At 44.5% G+C, this 18589-nt stretch overlaps 1 long non-coding RNA gene across 1 annotated transcript; it reads right to left on the bottom strand.

Moving 5' to 3' along the window:
* Nucleotides 1–15507: 15507 nt before the first annotated feature.
* Nucleotides 15508–16651, bottom strand: LOC146019616 (uncharacterized). The gene is made up of 3 exons (XR_014450619.1): nt 16508–16651; nt 16130–16409; nt 15508–15790 (listed from the first exon to the last, which is right to left on the bottom strand). It is a non-coding gene; the product is annotated as an uncharacterized LOC146019616 (long non-coding RNA).
* Nucleotides 16652–18589: the final 1938 nt, after the last annotated feature.

The following is an 18589-nucleotide window of genomic DNA, read 5'->3' as shown; positions in this document are numbered from 1 at the left end:
AGGGTTCCTTGATGCCTCTCCCCGGCTGAGTCCAGTGTTGTCCACCCTCCACGGCCAATGCCTTTATGTGTCTTGATGTAAAATGGCTCATGCAGTGCAGTACAAAAGCCCTTCTGCAGAGCGACCAGTGCATGGATGGTGGAAACAATAGCGGTCTGTGGGGGCCGTGCTGTATTGAGGCCTTGCCAACGGGTTATCCTGAATCCGGATATTATAGATAGAGAAGTAGCATACTGTATGTGCCCGTGCACAATCTGAATAACAGTTAACATACACTACAGAGGGGGTCACTCTTATCAGAGTGGCTCCCGTCGTGACTACCGCCATCCGGCTGATTGCACCATCCGCCAGAATGGCACACACACATTGAGATGCTCATGCGCCCCATTCTGGGCAATGGACACATAACCAAGTCCCACCCCCTTCTGCCGGATCGTCATCCGCCATAAACCTGTGGTTGGCAATCTAATGGCGATGAAGAGAATGGCCCCATCTGTGCCTTCTTTTTATTATTCAAATGTTGTAATTAGTATGACCTGCATACAGTATTATATAACCTTCATAAACCTTTCCTATCTAATCACATCCATCCCATCTGTGTAGTCAAAACATATCCTCACTTATTGTCTCTCTCATTTTCCCATCCTCCTGTCGCCACTAATATAAACTTGACCTTCAGGTGGGGAAGGCGGTGTGCGGCCGTGGGGGTGGGGGGTGGCACCGTACCGATGTAACTGTAGGCAACTGCCCGGGCCCCTCCAGAGGCCGGGGCCCGGGATAGCTGCATCCACAGCACCCCCCTGTCAGCGGCCCTGCTCCTGCCCCCCAGACAATATTGCCGGGTCACCATATCATACAGCCGCCCAAGAGCCTCTGCAATCTGGTGGCCATTATGCAATAGATAACACTATCTATTCATTATACTCACCTCCAGCTGATGAGATGGAGCAGAAGAACGGACAAACGGGTGCACCGGGAGGGTGAAGCACACATAAATTACACTAAGCAGACATTTGCTATTCTATCCATGGTCTAGTCAACCAACCTCTTCTAAATCTTCCATGCATAGTGAAAAGTTGTAGTAAAGTTGTCAGTAACACATTGTGTATTATTCTTATTATTATCTTTCATTTATGTTGCCACAAGATATCGAATTGCAGAGTACACAAACACGTATTAGCACAATTACAGGGTACATAGATATAGCTGCATCAGCCAAGAATATGACATCAGTATCAGTGCGCAGAAAGCCACAGGATTTGGTGCAATCAAAGATGGTTAAAGTAAGAGATTTGAAAAACCTGAGCAGAAAAGACCCTGCCTGTTAGAGCCTACATTCTAAAGGTGAGGGGCAGAAAAGGGGGACACAGTTTGGGTAGACGGTGAACATGGATGAGAGTTGACTGGGTTTGGTGAAGAAGTGGCCCTTGCTAGCCCAAGTGAAGTTTTGTAGAGAGGTGGGGATTCTGATAGGAACAGGTAGAGAGTTAAAGAATAAGAGCAGCATATTAAAAGTCTTGGAGGTAGGAGTGGGAGGAAGTAACCAGTTGGCAGGAGAAGCTGTGTGCATTAGCAGAGTAGAGAGGAGGGCCAGGAGGGTAAAGAGAGATGAGATCAGAGATGTAAGTGGGAGAAGGGTAGATGAGGACTAAGTGAGAGAAGCTTGATTTGGATTCTGAAAGGGAATCCAGTGTAGGACTTGTAGGAAAGGGGAGGTCGATGTAGTACACTTATTGAGTAAGATGATCCAGGCTGCAGCATTGAGAATAGATAAGAGTGAAGAAAGGCATTTGTTATTGATGCCACATACTGAAAAATATTACAGTAGTGCAGTCTGAGAGTGGATGATGGTCTTGATAGAATCCTTGGTGAGAAAGGGCCTGATCCTAAAAAGGTACTTGTTTCCTAGCACGGCCACAATCGCGGGCATCGGGTGTCATTTTTAGTGGTATACGACGCGACCGACGCAATGCCCCCGATTTTCACATTGAAATGCATTGAAAAAAGTCTAAATCGCGTCGGTCGCGTCGTATGCGGCTAAAAAAGGCTTAAATGGTCCAGACGCGATGCCCCCGATTTCCCCATAGGAAACAATGTTAAATGGCTCAATGTAGCCGCGATGCCCCCGAATTCTCATAGGGAACAATGTTAAATACCTCAATTTCACCAAATCATCATAGGGAACAATGGTAAATGGGCCAGAAAGCCCCAAAAACACCCCATAACAGTGAAATGTCCCCCCAAAAGTAGTTTACGCCACCCCACGATCAACGCGAACCCGAAGCATGCCGAGCGCAGCGAGCCCGCGAGGGGCGGCGGTACGCGTCCTCCGACCTTTTCATACCCCCACTATCCACGTCGGCGTGGAGTTGAGAATAGAATAGTGTGGCGAGCGCAGCGAGCCACCGAGCCCGAAGCGTGGCGAGCGCAGCGAGCCCCGTGAGGGGCCGCGGATACCTTCACAGGTAAACGCGTCCCTTCGCGGGCTTCACAGGTATCCGCGTCCCCTCGCGGAGCGCGCTGCGCTCGCCACGCTTCGGGCTCGGTGGCTCGCTGCGCTCGCCACGCTATTCTATTCTCAACTCCACGCCGACGTGGATAGTGGGGGTATGAAAAGGTCGGAGGACGCGTACCGCAGCCCCTCGCTGCGCTCGCCACGCTTCGGGTTCGCGTTGATCGTGGGGTGGCGTAAAATACTTTTGGGGGGACATTTCACTGTTCAGGGGTGTTTTGGGGGGTTTATGGCCCATTTAACATTGTTCCCTATGATGATTTGGGTAAATTGACCCATTTAACATTGTTTCCTATGGGAAATCGGGGGCATCGCGGCTAAATTGAGGCATTTAACATTGTTCCCTATAAGGGAAATCGCGGGCATCGCGTCGCGACCATCGCACCCGATTTTTTAGTGCTTGCGATGGCCGCGATGCCCCCGATTTTTCCTCACGATGCCCACGATCATGATCGTTGTGGCCGTGCTAGAAACAAGTACCCCTAAAAATATTTTCAGATGAAAATGGCAGGTTTGTGAGAGTTGCTGAATGTGTGGCGTGAAGGAGAGGGAGAAGTCAAGGATTACTCCAAGACAGCACAATGGTGGGCTAGAGATGATAATACTTACCTCAATGTTTGATGTTTGTTGCTTGCCACCATTGTTGAAGGCACATGAATTGATTGACCTACTACAAAAAAAACTCCAGGATGCCACCAACCAATAAGGCTCTATGCCTATTTCCCTTGCTAGTTACCTCTTTGTTAAGGTGGCAGCAATGATTGTGATGCAGTTATGGTATATGGTTCTTGTGTTCATATTGAGGGTGAAGGGGACGTCCTTTTGGAATCAATAATTTTACAAATGCCATCGTGGAGCTCAGGCAAGTCTGGTTTGTTGGACAATATACATATGAGATGCTGAGCATCACTTCTTATATACAGGGATACCCATTTTCTTGGGGAGTGGAAAGTCCCTTGGTTCGGGGAATAGGCAAAGCATTGCCTTGACATGGCTTAATGGGCTTCCTGTCCTTGGCAGATGAATGCTTACGGAGAATGGATTGGTTGGTGGTGCATTTGAGAGGTAAAACATTTGGCAAGCAAAAAGTGATTAACTTAATTCTAGGTCAGGACGAGGTGTCCACAAGTGTCAGTGATAGATGGAAGTGGTGCCTAAGAGGACTTGGAGGTTTCCAGTTGTGGACAGAATATATTATAAAATGAATGCAACTATCTTCAAGCTTGTGGGGCAGAGAGGAGGCCGGTGACAAAGTCCACTCACTGCACATTTAGTAAATGTGCGTTTTTATAAAATCCATTTTAATATTGGTTCAACATTTTTTTGTGTGGCAACATTTTGCTTCCTGTGATTGTAGTTCAGAGATTTACACAGGTGACGTGATGAGTCTCTGTTTGACCTATGACAAAGCTGCACTTTTCCACGCAGCGAAACGCATTATCCAGCCACTGCACCGACTGAGCTGCCACTGCACCGACTGAGCTGCTTGCTGATGACTTCCCGTGTCTGGACCAGCCCATTTGCCTCTTCAAGGCCTCTGCCTATCACACAGGTTACTACATCAAGCTCTCCAAGAAATACACCATGCTATTCTGAGGACCTGTCATTTGTACTCCCTTTTCAAAAAGCATTAATAGGATGGACATCTATCTATACCATACTTGCCTACTTTTAATTTCACCTCTCCGGGAGAAGCCCGGAGAGGCAACACGTCAGAGGGGCGGGAGCAAGTCTGACATCACTTGGCCCCACCCCCCATGCCGGAAAACTCAGTGATGATAGAGATGTGCAGACTCGGATTCGGAAGATCCGAGCCCCCACGGACGTCATCATTCCGAGCCCGATTCCGAGCAGCGCTCGGAGATTCCCGCCTGACTCGGGTCCGTCCGCGTGGTCAGAATGTCATCTCCCAGCGCCGGATTTCGCGAGGCTTTAAAAGCGGCTGCCGCGCCTGCCATCTTCACTCCAGTCAAGTAGTGGGTTGGAAGAGGGTGTGTTGGTGCTGCTGCTGGGGTTTAAACTTGACCTTGAGCTTGAGCGCAATATTTTTCAATCGCTGGTGCTGTCTCTCAGTGCTGCTGTGTAGTCTAACTGTGTACTTGTAGTACTACTGTCTCCTCTGTGCGGTCTACCTCTGGTGTGCTGTGCTGTAATTAATTAATTTATTTGCTGGGGCTGTCTCCCTCAGTGCTGCTGTGTACTCTGTTCTCCTCTCTGCTTAGGAGAACAGTCTAACTGTGTACCTGTAGTACTACTGTCTCCTCTGTGCTGGGGCCTACCTCTGGTGCTGTACTGTGCCTGTAATATTATATTATATATTAATAATTAATTAATTATATTATATATATATATATATATATATATATATATATATATATATATATATATATATATATATATATAGGGGGAGACTTTGGTGGCACTCCACGTTGTCGCCACTGAGGGTAGCTGTGTCAAAAGGTCCGGTGCCCTCCTAGGTGAGCGTGCAGGGACGCTCTGTATGTAATAGTTGCTGTGGGGGGGGGCGGCACTCGGAAATATTTCCGTTATTTCCGAGTGCCGCCCCCCCCCACAGCAACTATATATATATATATATATATATATATATATATATATATATATATATAGGGGGTAACGACCGGCACTTAGCACATCAATGGGCAACAGGGGGGTGCCTTCCAGACCTTAGTATAGTGTAGGTGTCCAAATGAATGAAGACTAGAGGCGGCACTCACAATGAGTCAAAAAAACGGAATATATTCAAATCATGTGGCAAAACATCACAATAACAACCGTGTCAGCAAAACATGTGTCGACCGTTTCGAGGCTTGCGCCCCTTCCTCAGGACAGCTGACTGTGCAAAAAGGCTTAAACAGCAAATGGTGCAGTGCAGAAAACAACAGACTTAGTGAACATCATGGTTTAAATAGCTAAGCACACTTACGTGGATGCAGGGGCGCGTTGTACAGCGGGGCTGGCTTCCGGCAGCGTTGTCACGTGACTACTGACGTCAGTCCGTTGTCCCGGCAACCCGCCGGCGTCTGCTCCCACTGATCAACGGCAAGTGAAGGTGGTCAATTTCAGAGTGCGTTTCCTGTAATATATACACGGACGCACAGATCAATGAGTGATCTAAAGTGCATGGTGCTAAAAAAGTGACTGGGTGCTTAACATACAAAACGAGCTTTAAAATCAGAAACACTGCTATGGACAGGAATCAATTTAAATGTTGGAACACGTTAGTGTGCTTATACCAGCAAAGGGAATCGCTCCACATTACAAAGTCATACTTGCGTATTTAAAGGGACAGTAGTCACAGTGTTAGTGGTGTTGATCCCAAACATAATACATACATATATAGTACCGCTGCAGTTTATGCATACTTAGCATCATCTATTGGCGCAAATGCCAGTCGAGGGGGTCTGGTTGTATAAAGCACTTGCTTAAGGTCAAGTCGACATAGGTGTCATCATTTCTACAAAACTCAATATTTGGTCATAGAATTGGTATATTAGATAAAGGGACTTGTGGGGATGACGAACGTAGGTTCATAACTTATTTATATAAGTGTGTTTTTATAAAAAGATGTTCAGAGATGTTTTTTCATTGAGGCCATGTGGGGATCCTGAATTTAATACATGGATCCAATAGGTCTCCCTTTGCAGGAGTTTTTTGATCCTATCGCCACCACGAATCAGGGGCGGAACATGCTCTATTATTTGATGCCTGAGGTCGGTGAGGGAGTGCTGGTGGGCCTTAAAGTGGCGAGCCACTGGCTGGTCTATGTCTTTGCCAGCAAGACAATTTTTAATTGCCGACCTATGGGCTGTGGCTCGGTCCCGGAAGGGTCGACTCGTTTGGCCGACATAAATGTAAGCACAAGGACACCTAATAACATAGACCACAAAAGCTGTGGTGCACGTTATAACCTGATTAATTTTATGGCGTTGACCAGTTTTCGGATGTGTGAAGGTTGGACCTGTGTCCATGTGTCGACATGCCGTGCAGGTTGGACAACGGTAGCACCCTGGGGCCTTAACCTGGGTGTTGCTGGGGGTGGTTGGTAATAAATTGGTTTTGACAACATAATCTCTTATGTTGCGTCCCCTTTTGAAGCTCGGCATGAGCGTAGTTTGTGCAAAGCATGGAAGATCTCGGTCACTTGTCACCAGTGGCCATGTGGCCTTTAGAACCCGCGGCAGGGCCGCACTGGTAGTGGAGAAGGAGGTCACGAAAGGGATTTTTTTACTTATGTCTTTTTTGGTGTTATTATTTAGCAGTTGTGCTCTAGGGGTATGCAATACCTCCTGTTTTTGTTTGTTCAATAATCTATAATCGTACCCCCTTTCCAGAAACTTTTTTATTACAGTATTAAGGGCTTCATCCAATCGGTCATGGTCACTGGTGATGCGCGCAATGCGCAACATCTGGGACCGTGGTAACCCCCTCTTCAGACTCGGCGCATGGTGGCTACCGTGGTGGAGCAGGGTGTTTCGGTCCGTACTTTTAGTATACACTGTAGTGTGAATAATGCCATTATTGAGGTGGATCAGTACGTCAAGATAGTTGATAACTGAAGGGTGGCATTGCATGGTCAATTTAATCGGGTTGTCTAGGGCGTTGATGTTGAAGACAAGAGCTTTTAAGGCCTCCTCACTATTGCCCCATAGTAGTAGCAGGTCGTCGATGTATCGACAATAAAATAAAATGTTACTGGAGATGTTCAAATCTGTAAAGAAAAAGTTAGTTTCTTGAGAAAACATGAACACATTTGCTAGCGACGGGGCCACATTGGACCCCATCGCACATCCGGTTAACTGTAAATAAAAACAGCCGTTATGCAAAAAATAATTTTTAGTTAGAATAAACTCCAGTAGCTCCAAAAATAAAGAAATGTCGAGTCCATCGAATGAGTTGGCGACGAGGAATGTCCTCATGGTGGAGAGACCTGCGGCATGGGGAATAACCGTATATAGGTTAGATACATCCATTGTACATAACAATGTGTGAGTCGGTAAATCCTGTAGTTGTTGTAATTTGATGAGGAGTTGGGTAGTGTCCTTAAGGAAATGGGGTTGTGACATGACAAGTGGTTGGATAAGAGTGTCCAGGAATTGGGAAATGGGCTGACAGAGGGATTGGCGGGCAGAGATGATGGGGCGGACCGGAGGATTATTGCTGTTCTTGTGGATTTTGGGAATGGAGTATATCACGGGTGTGATGGGAAAATCGGAGGATAACGTCTTGTGGGTCTTCTTACTTATGTGGCCACCTTCCAGGGCGTGTTTCAGGATGATATCGAGTTGTTTCTTAAAAGTGGGTGTAGGATCACCTGGTAGCTTCCTGTAGGTGGTGGCATCGGCCAGATGGGCATCAAGGTTTTGGATATATGTGGTACGATCTTGTACCACGATACCACCACCTTTGTCCGCCGGTCGCACTATTATATCTTCCCTCTTGGATAGGGCTTGTAAGGCCTGATTTTCACCTTTAGAGAGGTTATAGTGGCGGCGTGGCTGGACTTTGTCCAGTTGTGAAATGGACGAGTCCAGTAGTCGCGACAGTGTTCGAAGAGACGGATTTTGTGATGGCGGATCAAAGGTGGATTTACTGTGTTGACGAAGGAAGTCTTGATGCTTATCTGGTATAGGTGTCGTCGTCTGGTATTGATAAAACTCTTTTATACGGAGGTTTCTGTTGAACCTATGTAAGTCAACTTTCCAATCAAAGTCCCTGTGTCGACTGGTGGGGACAAAAGACAGGCCCCTCGAGAGTACATTTCGTTCCAATTCAGACAGAGGGGTAGAGGACAAATTGAAGATCAAATCCTCGTTTTGTTGATTGGCGGTTTTGTGGAGCCTTTCCGTTTGGCCTCCGCGACGGGTGGGTCTGGCACGGTACCCCCCGTACGGGCCCGAGTGGCGCGGCCTAAAGGGACACGACCAGAGGATGTGGATGGCTCATCCGAATCAGCAAACGCGAAGTCACTGTCGCTATTGGACCCAGTAGGGTCACGTCTGGATTTCCATTGCGAGCGAGAGCGGCCTTTATACCTTTGATTCGTGGGTTGGGTGCCGCTAAGCCAACGGTATACCCGCGATTCTTCATAATCGCCTTGGACCGTGGCTAATTTCTTCTTTTTGAAACGCTCCAATTCAGCTCTATAAGTGGCTACTTGATTTTCCAGTTTGGACCATAGTGCCGTGTGTTTCTTTTCGTCCAACGTACTTTTGTGCAGGGTTTTAAAGGTGGCTATTTTGGATCTTGTAGCTTGTAAAGTTTTGCCAGCTTCCTCGATGACAAGGATCATAAGATCCATGCTACATTTATTTAGCACGGAGATCCACTTGTAGCAGAAATCTGCACTATTGCGCCCTATTGTCGGCGTGTTGGAGATGCGAAACCCACGGGGTATCTGGGCCTGACGATAGTATTGGGACAGGGAGATGCCATGTAAAAGGCAATCAACCTCCTTTTTTTGTAACTTCAAGAGGGTATGGTAGATGTCCTCTGGGGTGTCTGTCATGGAACTGGTACTGTCAGGTTCATCAAACAATATGGCCTGTACCTGATCAGATGAGATGGACAGCGTATCATTTAAATGTTGTTGGAGATCAGCAAAGTTGAGCGATTCTGTCCTGTGGATAACAGGTTCCATCTTTGAAGCGGACAACCAGATGTTGCTAGGGTCCGTTGTTGATTCTGCAACTGGATTGATTTGGCAAAAGAAGTGAAGTTACGCCAGTGCCTTGTCACGTAGGATTCCTTGCAGGGAGTCCAAATACACATAGAGGGGGTAACGACCGGCACTTAGCACATCAATGGGCAACAGGGGGGTGCCTTCCAGACCTTAGTATAGTGTAGGTGTCCAAATGAATGAAGACCAGAGGCGGCACTCACAATGAGTCAAAAAAACGGAATATATTCAAATCATGTGGCAAAACATCACAATAACAACCGTGTCAGCAAAACGTGTGTCGACCGTTTCGAGGCTTGCGCCCCTTCCTCAGGACAGCTGACTGTGCAAAAAGGCTTAAACAGCAAATGGTGCAGTGCAGAAAACAACAGACTTAGTGAACATCATGGTTTAAATAGCTAAGCACACTTACGTGGATGCAGGGGCGCGTTGTACAGCGGGGCTGGCTTCCGGCAGCGTTGTCACGTGACTACTGACGTCAGTCCGTTGTCCCGGCAACCCGCCGGCGTCTGCTCCCACTGATCAACGGCAAGTGAAGGTGGTCAATTTCAGAGTGCGTTTCCTGTAATATATACACGGACGCACAGATCAATGAGTGATCTAAAGTGCATGGTGCTAAAAAAGTGACTGGGTGCTTAACATACAAAACGAGCTTTAAAATCAGAAACACTGCTATGGACAGGAATCAATTTAAATGTTGGAACACGTTAGTGTGCTTATACCAGCAAAGGGAATCGCTCCACATTACAAAGTCATACTTGCGTATTTAAAGGGACAGTAGTCACAGTGTTAGTGGTGTTGATCCCAAACATAATACATACATATATAGTACCGCTGCAGTTTATGCATACTTAGCATCATCTATTGGCGCAAATGCCAGTCGAGGGGGTCTGGTTGTATAAAGCACTTGCTTAAGGTCAAGTCGACATAGGTGTCATCATTTCTACAAAACTCAATATTTGGTCATAGAATTGGTATATTAGATAAAGGGACTTGTGGGGATGACGAACGTAGGTTCATAACTTATTTATATAAGTGTGTTTTTATAAAAAGATGTTCAGAGATGTTTTTTCATTGAGGCCATGTGGGGATCCTGAATTTAATACATGGATCCAATAGGTCTCCCTTTGCAGGAGTTTTTTGATCCTATCGCCACCACGAATCAGGGGCGGAACATGCTCTATTATTTGATGCCTGAGGTCGGTGAGGGAGTGCTGGTGGGCCTTAAAGTGATCCCCACAAGTCCCTTTATCTAATATACCAATTCTATGACCAAATATTGAGTTTTGTAGAAATGATGACACCTATGTCGACTTGACCTTAAGCAAGTGCTTTATACAACCAGACCCCCTCGACTGGCATTTGCGCCAATAGATGATGCTAAGTATGCATAAACTGCAGCGGTACTATATATGTATGTATTATGTTTGGGATCAACACCACTAACACTGTGACTACTGTCCCTTTAAATACGCAAGTATGACTTTGTAATGTGGAGCGATTCCCTTTGCTGGTATAAGCACACTAACGTGTTCCAACATTTAAATTGATTCCTGTCCATAGCAGTGTTTCTGATTTTAAAGCTTGTTTTGTATGTTAAGCACCCAGTCACTTTTTTAGCACCATGCACTTTAGATCACTCATTGATCTGTGCGTCCGTGTATATATTACAGGAAACGCACTCTGAAATTGACCACCTTCACTTGCCGTTGATCAGTGGGAGCAGACGCCGGCGGGTTGCCGGGACAACGGACTGACGTCAGTAGTCACGTGACAACGCTGCCGGAAGCCAGCCCCGCTGTACAACGCGCCCCTGCATCCACGTAAGTGTGCTTAGCTATTTAAACCATGATGTTCACTAAGTCTGTTGTTTTCTGCACTGCACCATTTGCTGTTTAAGCCTTTTTGCACAGTCAGCTGTCCTGAGGAAGGGGCGCAAGCCTCGAAACGGTCGACACACGTTTTGCTGACACGGTTGTTATTGTGATGTTTTGCCACATGATTTGAATATATTCCGTTTTTTTGACTCATTGTGAGTGCCGCCTCTGGTCTTCATTCATTTGGACACCTACACTATACTAAGGTCTGGAAGGCACCCCCCTGTTGCCCATTGATGTGCTAAGTGCCGGTCGTTACCCCCTCTATGTGTATTTGGACTCCCTGCAAGGAATCCTACGTGACAAGGCACTGGCGTAACTTCACTTCTTTTGCCAAATCAATCCAGTTGCAGAATCAACAACGGACCCTAGCAACATCTGGTTGTCCGCTTCAAAGATGGAACCTGTTATCCACAGGACAGAATCGCTCAACTTTGCTGATCTCCAACAACATTTAAATGATACGCTGTCCATCTCATCTGATCAGGTACAGGCCATATTGTTTGATGAACCTGACAGTACCAGTTCCATGACAGACACCCCAGAGGACATCTACCATACCCTCTTGAAGTTACAAAAAAAGGAGGTTGATTGCCTTTTACATGGCATCTCCCTGTCCCAATACTATCGTCAGGCCCAGATACCCCGTGGGTTTCGCATCTCCAACACGCCGACAATAGGGCGCAATAGTGCAGATTTCTGCTACAAGTGGATCTCCGTGCTAAATAAATGTAGCATGGATCTTATGATCCTTGTCATCGAGGAAGCTGGCAAAACTTTACAAGCTACAAGATCCAAAATAGCCACCTTTAAAACCCTGCACAAAAGTACGTTGGACGAAAAGAAACACACGGCACTATGGTCCAAACTGGAAAATCAAGTAGCCACTTATAGAGCTGAATTGGAGCGTTTCAAAAAGAAGAAATTAGCCACGGTCCAAGGCGATTATGAAGAATCGCGGGTATACCGTTGGCTTAGCGGCACCCAACCCACGAATCAAAGGTATAAAGGCCGCTCTCGCTCGCAATGGAAATCCAGACGTGACCCTACTGGGTCCAATAGCGACAGTGACTTCGCGTTTGCTGATTCGGATGAGCCATCCACATCCTCTGGTCGTGTCCCTTTAGGCCGCGCCACTCGGGCCCGTACGGGGGGTACCGTGCCAGACCCACCCGTCGCGGAGGCCAAACGGAAAGGCTCCACAAAACCGCCAATCAACAAAACGAGGATTTGATCTTCAATTTGTCCTCTACCCCTCTGTCTGAATTGGAACGAAATGTACTCTCGAGGGGCCTGTCTTTTGTCCCCACCAGTCGACACAGGGACTTTGATTGGAAAGTTGACTTACATAGGTTCAACAGAAACCTCCGTATAAAAGAGTTTTATCAATACCAGACGACGACACCTATACCAGATAAGCATCAAGACTTCCTTCGTCAACACAGTAAATCCACCTTTGATCCGCCATCACAAAATCCGTCTCTTCGAACACTGTCGCGACTACTGGACTCGTCCATTTCACAACTGGACAAAGTCCAGCCACGCCGCCACTATAACCTCTCTAAAGGTGAAAATCAGGCCTTACAAGCCCTATCCAAGAGGGAAGATATAATAGTGCGACCGGCGGACAAAGGTGGTGGTATCGTGGTACAAGATCGTACCACATATATCCAAAACCTTGATGCCCATCTGGCCGATGCCACCACCTACAGGAAGCTACCAGGTGATCCTACACCCACTTTTAAGAAACAACTCGATATCATCCTGAAACACGCCCTGGAAGGTGGCCACATAAGTAAGAAGACCCACAAGACGTTATCCTCCGATTTTCCCATCACACCCGTGATATACTCCATTCCCAAAATCCACAAGAACAGCAATAATCCTCCGGTCCGCCCCATCATCTCTGCCCGCCAATCCCTCTGTCAGCCCATTTCCCAATTCCTGGACACTCTTATCCAACCACTTGTCATGTCACAACCCCATTTCCTTAAGGACACTACCCAACTCCTCATCAAATTACAACAACTACAGGATTTACCGACTCACACATTGTTATGTACAATGGATGTATCTAACCTATATACGGTTATTCCCCATGCCGCAGGTCTCTCCACCATGAGGACATTCCTCGTCGCCAACTCATTCGATGGACTCGACATTTCTTTATTTTTGGAGCTACTGGAGTTTATTCTAACTAAAAATTATTTTTTGCATAACGGCTGTTTTTATTTACAGTTAACCGGATGTGCGATGGGGTCCAATGTGGCCCCGTCGCTAGCAAATGTGTTCATGTTTTCTCAAGAAACTAACTTTTTCTTTACAGATTTGAACATCTCCAGTAACATTTTATTTTATTGTCGATACATCGACGACCTGCTACTACTATGGGGCAATAGTGAGGAGGCCTTAAAAGCTCTTGTCTTCAACATCAACGCCCTAGACAACCCGATTAAATTGACCATGCAATGCCACCCTTCAGTTATCAACTATCTTGATGTACTGATCCACCTCAATAATGGCATTATTCACACTACAGTGTATACTAAAAGTACGGACCGAAACACCCTGCTCCACCACGGTAGCCACCATGCGCCGAGTCTGAAGAGGGGGTTACCACGGTCCCAGATATTGCGCATTGCGCGCATCACCAGTGACCATGACCGATTGGATGAAGCCCTTAATACTGTAATAAAAAAGTTTCTGGAAAGGGGGTACGATTATAGATTATTGAACAAACAAAAACAGGAGGTATTGCATACCCCTAGAGCACAACTGCTAAATAATAACACCAAAAAAGACATAAGTAAAAAAATCCCTTTCGTGACCTCCTTCTCCACTACCAGTGCGGCCCTGCCGCGGGTTCTAAAGGCCACATGGCCACTGGTGACAAGTGACCGAGATCTTCCATGCTTTGCACAAACTACGCTCATGCCGAGCTTCAAAAGGGGACGCAACATAAGAGATTATGTTGTCAAAACCAATTTATTACCAACCACCCCCAGCAACACCCAGGTTAAGGCCCCAGGGTGCTACCGTTGTCCAACCTGCACGGCATGTCGACACATGGACACAGGTCCAACCTTCACACATCCGAAAACTGGTCAACGCCATAAAATTAATCAGGTTATAACGTGCACCACAGCTTTTGTGGTCTATGTTATTAGGTGTCCTTGTGCTTACATTTATGTCGGCCAAACGAGTCGACCCTTCCGGGACCGAGCCACAGCCCATAGGTCGGCAATTAAAAATTGTCTTGCTGGCAAAGACATAGACCAGCCAGTGGCTCGCCACTTTAAGGCCCACCAGCACTCCCTCACCGACCTCAGGCATCAAATAATAGAGCATGTTCCGCCCCTGATTCGTGGTGGCGATAGGATCAAAAAACTCCTGCAAAGGGAGACCTATTGGATCCATGTATTAAATTCAGGATCCCCACATGGCCTCAATGAAAAAACATCTCTGAACATCTTTTTATAAAAACACACTTATATAAATAAGTTATGAACCTACGTTCGTCATCCCCACAAGTCCCTTTATCTAATATACCAATTCTATGACCAAATATTGAGTTTTGTAGAAATGATGACACCTATGTCGACTTGACCTTAAGCAAGTGCTTTATACAACCAGACCCCCTCGACTGGCATTTGCGCCAATAGATGATGCTAAGTATGCATAAACTGCAGCGGTACTATATATGTATGTATTATGTTTGGGATCAACACCACTAACACTGTGACTACTGTCCCTTTAAATACGCAAGTATGACTTTGTAATGTGGAGCGATTCCCTTTGCTGGTATAAGCACACTAACGTGTTCCAACATTTAAATTGATTCCTGTCCATAGCAGTGTTTCTGATTTTAAAGCTCGTTTTGTATGTTAAGCACCCAGTCACTTTTTTAGCACCATGCACTTTAGATCACTCATTGATCTGTGCGTCCGTGTATATATTACAGGAAACGCACTCTGAAATTGACCACCTTCACTTGCCGTTGATCAGTGGGAGCAGACGCCGGCGGGTTGCCGGGACAACGGACTGACGTCAGTAGTCACGTGACAACGCTGCCGGAAGCCAGCCCCGCTGTACAACGCGCCCCTGCATCCACGTAAGTGTGCTTAGCTATTTAAACCATGATGTTCACTAAGTCTGTTGTTTTCTGCACTGCACCATTTGCTGTTTAAGCCTTTTTGCACAGTCAGCTGTCCTGAGGAAGGGGCGCAAGCCTCGAAACGGTCGACACACGTTTTGCTGACACGGTTGTTATTGTGATGTTTTGCCACATGATTTGAATATATTCCGTTTTTTTGACTCATTGTGAGTGCCGCCTCTGGTCTTCATTCATTTGGACACCTACACTATATATATATATATATATATATATATATATATATATATATATATATATATATTAAAGAAAAAGGTACCCAGACCGCGCTAACGTTTGCTAGTGGCAGCAACTCTGAGGGATCCTCTGTTAGACAGGAACCAAAGTAATAGAAATGAAATAGAAGGGAGTTCAGAGTGCGCCTCAAATTACAATCACAAATAATACTTCAATGAGTTACAATAAAATGTTTTTAAAAAAAACAACTTTTATTCAAAAGTGTCTTCTGCAAGATGTCGGTAGCCCAACGCGTTTCGTCAAAAACTTGACTTCCTCAGGGGCATTATAGCAGATTTGTACAGACAGATTTCACACTGTGAATCATAATAAAATCAGTGTGATTTTACACATACATAAAATGAATACAATACAAAAATGTTTATAAATATAAAACGATAAGAGCATGATGAAGGGAAGGAGAAAAAATCAAGGACGAGGAGGATGAAGGAGAGGTCATTAAATAAGAATAATTTTTCCTTGGAGAGGTCTAATCAATATGACCACCAATACATAAACTGTAGTGCATAGAAAAAGGACCTTATTCAGGAAAAAAGGTGATTAAAACCAGTAGTGTTGCCATTCAATAATTAATGGAGGAAAAAGAAAGAATAAGAACCCAGTGAGGAGTAATTAATTTGGATTATTAATCATACCGAAAGCAAATTTCGTGGATAGGATTCTTGCAATTAAGGGACCAGATTTCCCAAATGAAGAATCAACTCGCAATCCTAAGCAGAAAAATGATAGCCTTGCTGTAAAGGTGCATTGTAAACCTCAATTTTGACCGAGACAGGTGTTGGTAATTACATACCCCTGATGATCAGGTATAGCAATAAATACTGGCTGTTCAGTGTATTCCAAGTCAGGTGAGTTGGTTTTAGGGGGAATTGATTACCCCAAGTTTCCACAAAACAGGGTAACAGGAAAATCAGGCTATAAAATGAAAAACATATTGTCCCCTTTCAATACATGCATAGAAGATTTTCAAATATGTGACAGTATTCGAATTCATAATGATAGCAGGCACTTACCAAGCAGGAGCTAAACCGGATGTGGATACCAGGATTCCAAAGTGCTGAATGAAATCCTGAACTCCTCTCAGGTTATTTATGGGGCTAGCATGATTACATCACTTCCTGTGTGTGCAATTATCCTAAGTCTCAAAAAATGCTATAAAGCCACCCTTTGAGATGTGGAACTTAATTGGAGACATGAACCTCCTACTTATATTTATATCAGGAGTGTGAAACCGTGAAAAAAAAAAAAAAATAATACATAAATAAATAATAAATAATAAAAAAAAAAAATTGAAAAAAAAAAAAATAATAATGAAAAAAAAAAAAAAATAATAAAAAATAAATAAATAGAATGAAAAAAAAAAAAAAAACTTTAAAATTCTTAATTACGTTATGGAACGCATGGGGATCGCGCCCTGTGTTCCAAATGGCGGCCATACTGTTTCCTTTAAATTTTTTAGATACCACCGATAAATGACCTTAGCATATAAATTCAATCCGGCACTTACTAGCAATATCAATATCTGGATCTTGCTAAACGAGATATTTATTAAAAGAGACTAAATTGTACAGTGCGTTGTCCGCACTGTAGGTACGGTGCACTTCCGGGATTGCAAAGCGCATCCTGAATAATGTGCACTTCCAGATTGGTGAAACGCACTCTGCGTTCCATATCTTCTAATACACTCCAGACAACTGTTTCCGGCTGGGTGAAACGCAAATGGCGTTCCATCGCATTACAGTGTATACTTCCGGCTCCATGGAGCGCATCTTGCGTTCCATACCTTCTAAAAGGTTACGCTTATAGCTCAGTGTGACGCGCATAGCGTTCCATAACTTGGAAAAATAATAATCAAAATAGTGCTGACCACTGCTAAGGTCGCTATTAAATACAATATTAGTGTCCGTGTGAATAAATATATATGTGCTTCCCACTTATAATGACCTATACATATGTGGGTATATACAATCGATGGTAGCTTAAATTTAAATTAGTGTTCCCTAAGGGGTTCCTTAATGAACCTATATGTAATAACCCGTGAAGGGGAATGTGTAGTGTAAAAAAATATTTTTAGAGAAAAAAATTGGAGTATAAAGAATTATTATATGTATAAGATATCATATAGATATCAAAAAATTATAAATATATAAGATATCATCTAGAGATCGATTACTGTCACATTTACATCAAAAAGAGTCAAGATCGTCAAAGACAGTTATTTTTGAACAAGTATTGGGTATCATCTAGAGAATAATTAATCATAATTACATCAAAAAACTAGAAAAAAATTTAAATATTGTGAACGAAATAACGTATAAATTTTGTACCCAAAAGAGTGTATACATGACATAATGGGTTAACATATTAATATGACTGTGCCTATAGAGACCCCAGTGTTGCAGTTGCAATTAATTAAGAAAATAGAGATAAGAATTAACATATAAAGAATAAGAGTAGGGGGGTGTATCATACCCTAATAATATGCATGAAGATACTGTCTGCATCTAATGGGGTTTATAAAAAGGCCACAATGTCCACACCTTCATTGAGACCTTTGGGGGCTAAGGAATTCAAGGTATATATCCAATAGCTCTCTTTTTTAATCAGCTCGTGGTCTCTATTGCCTCCCCTGGGGTTCAGAGGTACCCTTTCAAGAATGGTGAATTTGAAGTTGTCTCTGGTCACGGTTGCATTGTGTTTGTCCAAATAATGGCGGGGTAGACTATGGACCTTCATCTTATTCCTGATATTCCTTACATGTTCCTGAATGCGTATCTTCGCTTGCCTGATGGTCTTTCCTATATAATTTAAATTACAGCTACATGTAATCATATAGACCACATGATCTGAATTACAAGTGACAGCTTCTTTGATGTTGTATGTTTTGCCATTGTTCTGGGTATGATGAAATTGGACTTTATCCAGATATTGCAGCAGATACACTTATTACAGGGGGTGGTGCCTGGTTTTTTGCTTAGAAAATGCGAAATTGGGGGATTTGGATCGGGGGTCGGTTTTAGTTTACTGGGTGCCAGAATGGATTTAAGATTTTTGGCTTTGCGATATACCACATGAGGTCTTGGGGGAAGATGTTG

This window comes from Crinia signifera, chromosome 7 (assembly GCF_055691185.1).
Source record: "Crinia signifera chromosome 7, ASM5569118v1, whole genome shotgun sequence".
In the NCBI taxonomy this organism is placed as follows: Eukaryota; Metazoa; Chordata; class Amphibia; order Anura; family Myobatrachidae; genus Crinia; species Crinia signifera.
This window is presented reverse-complemented; position numbering and strand designations above follow the sequence as displayed.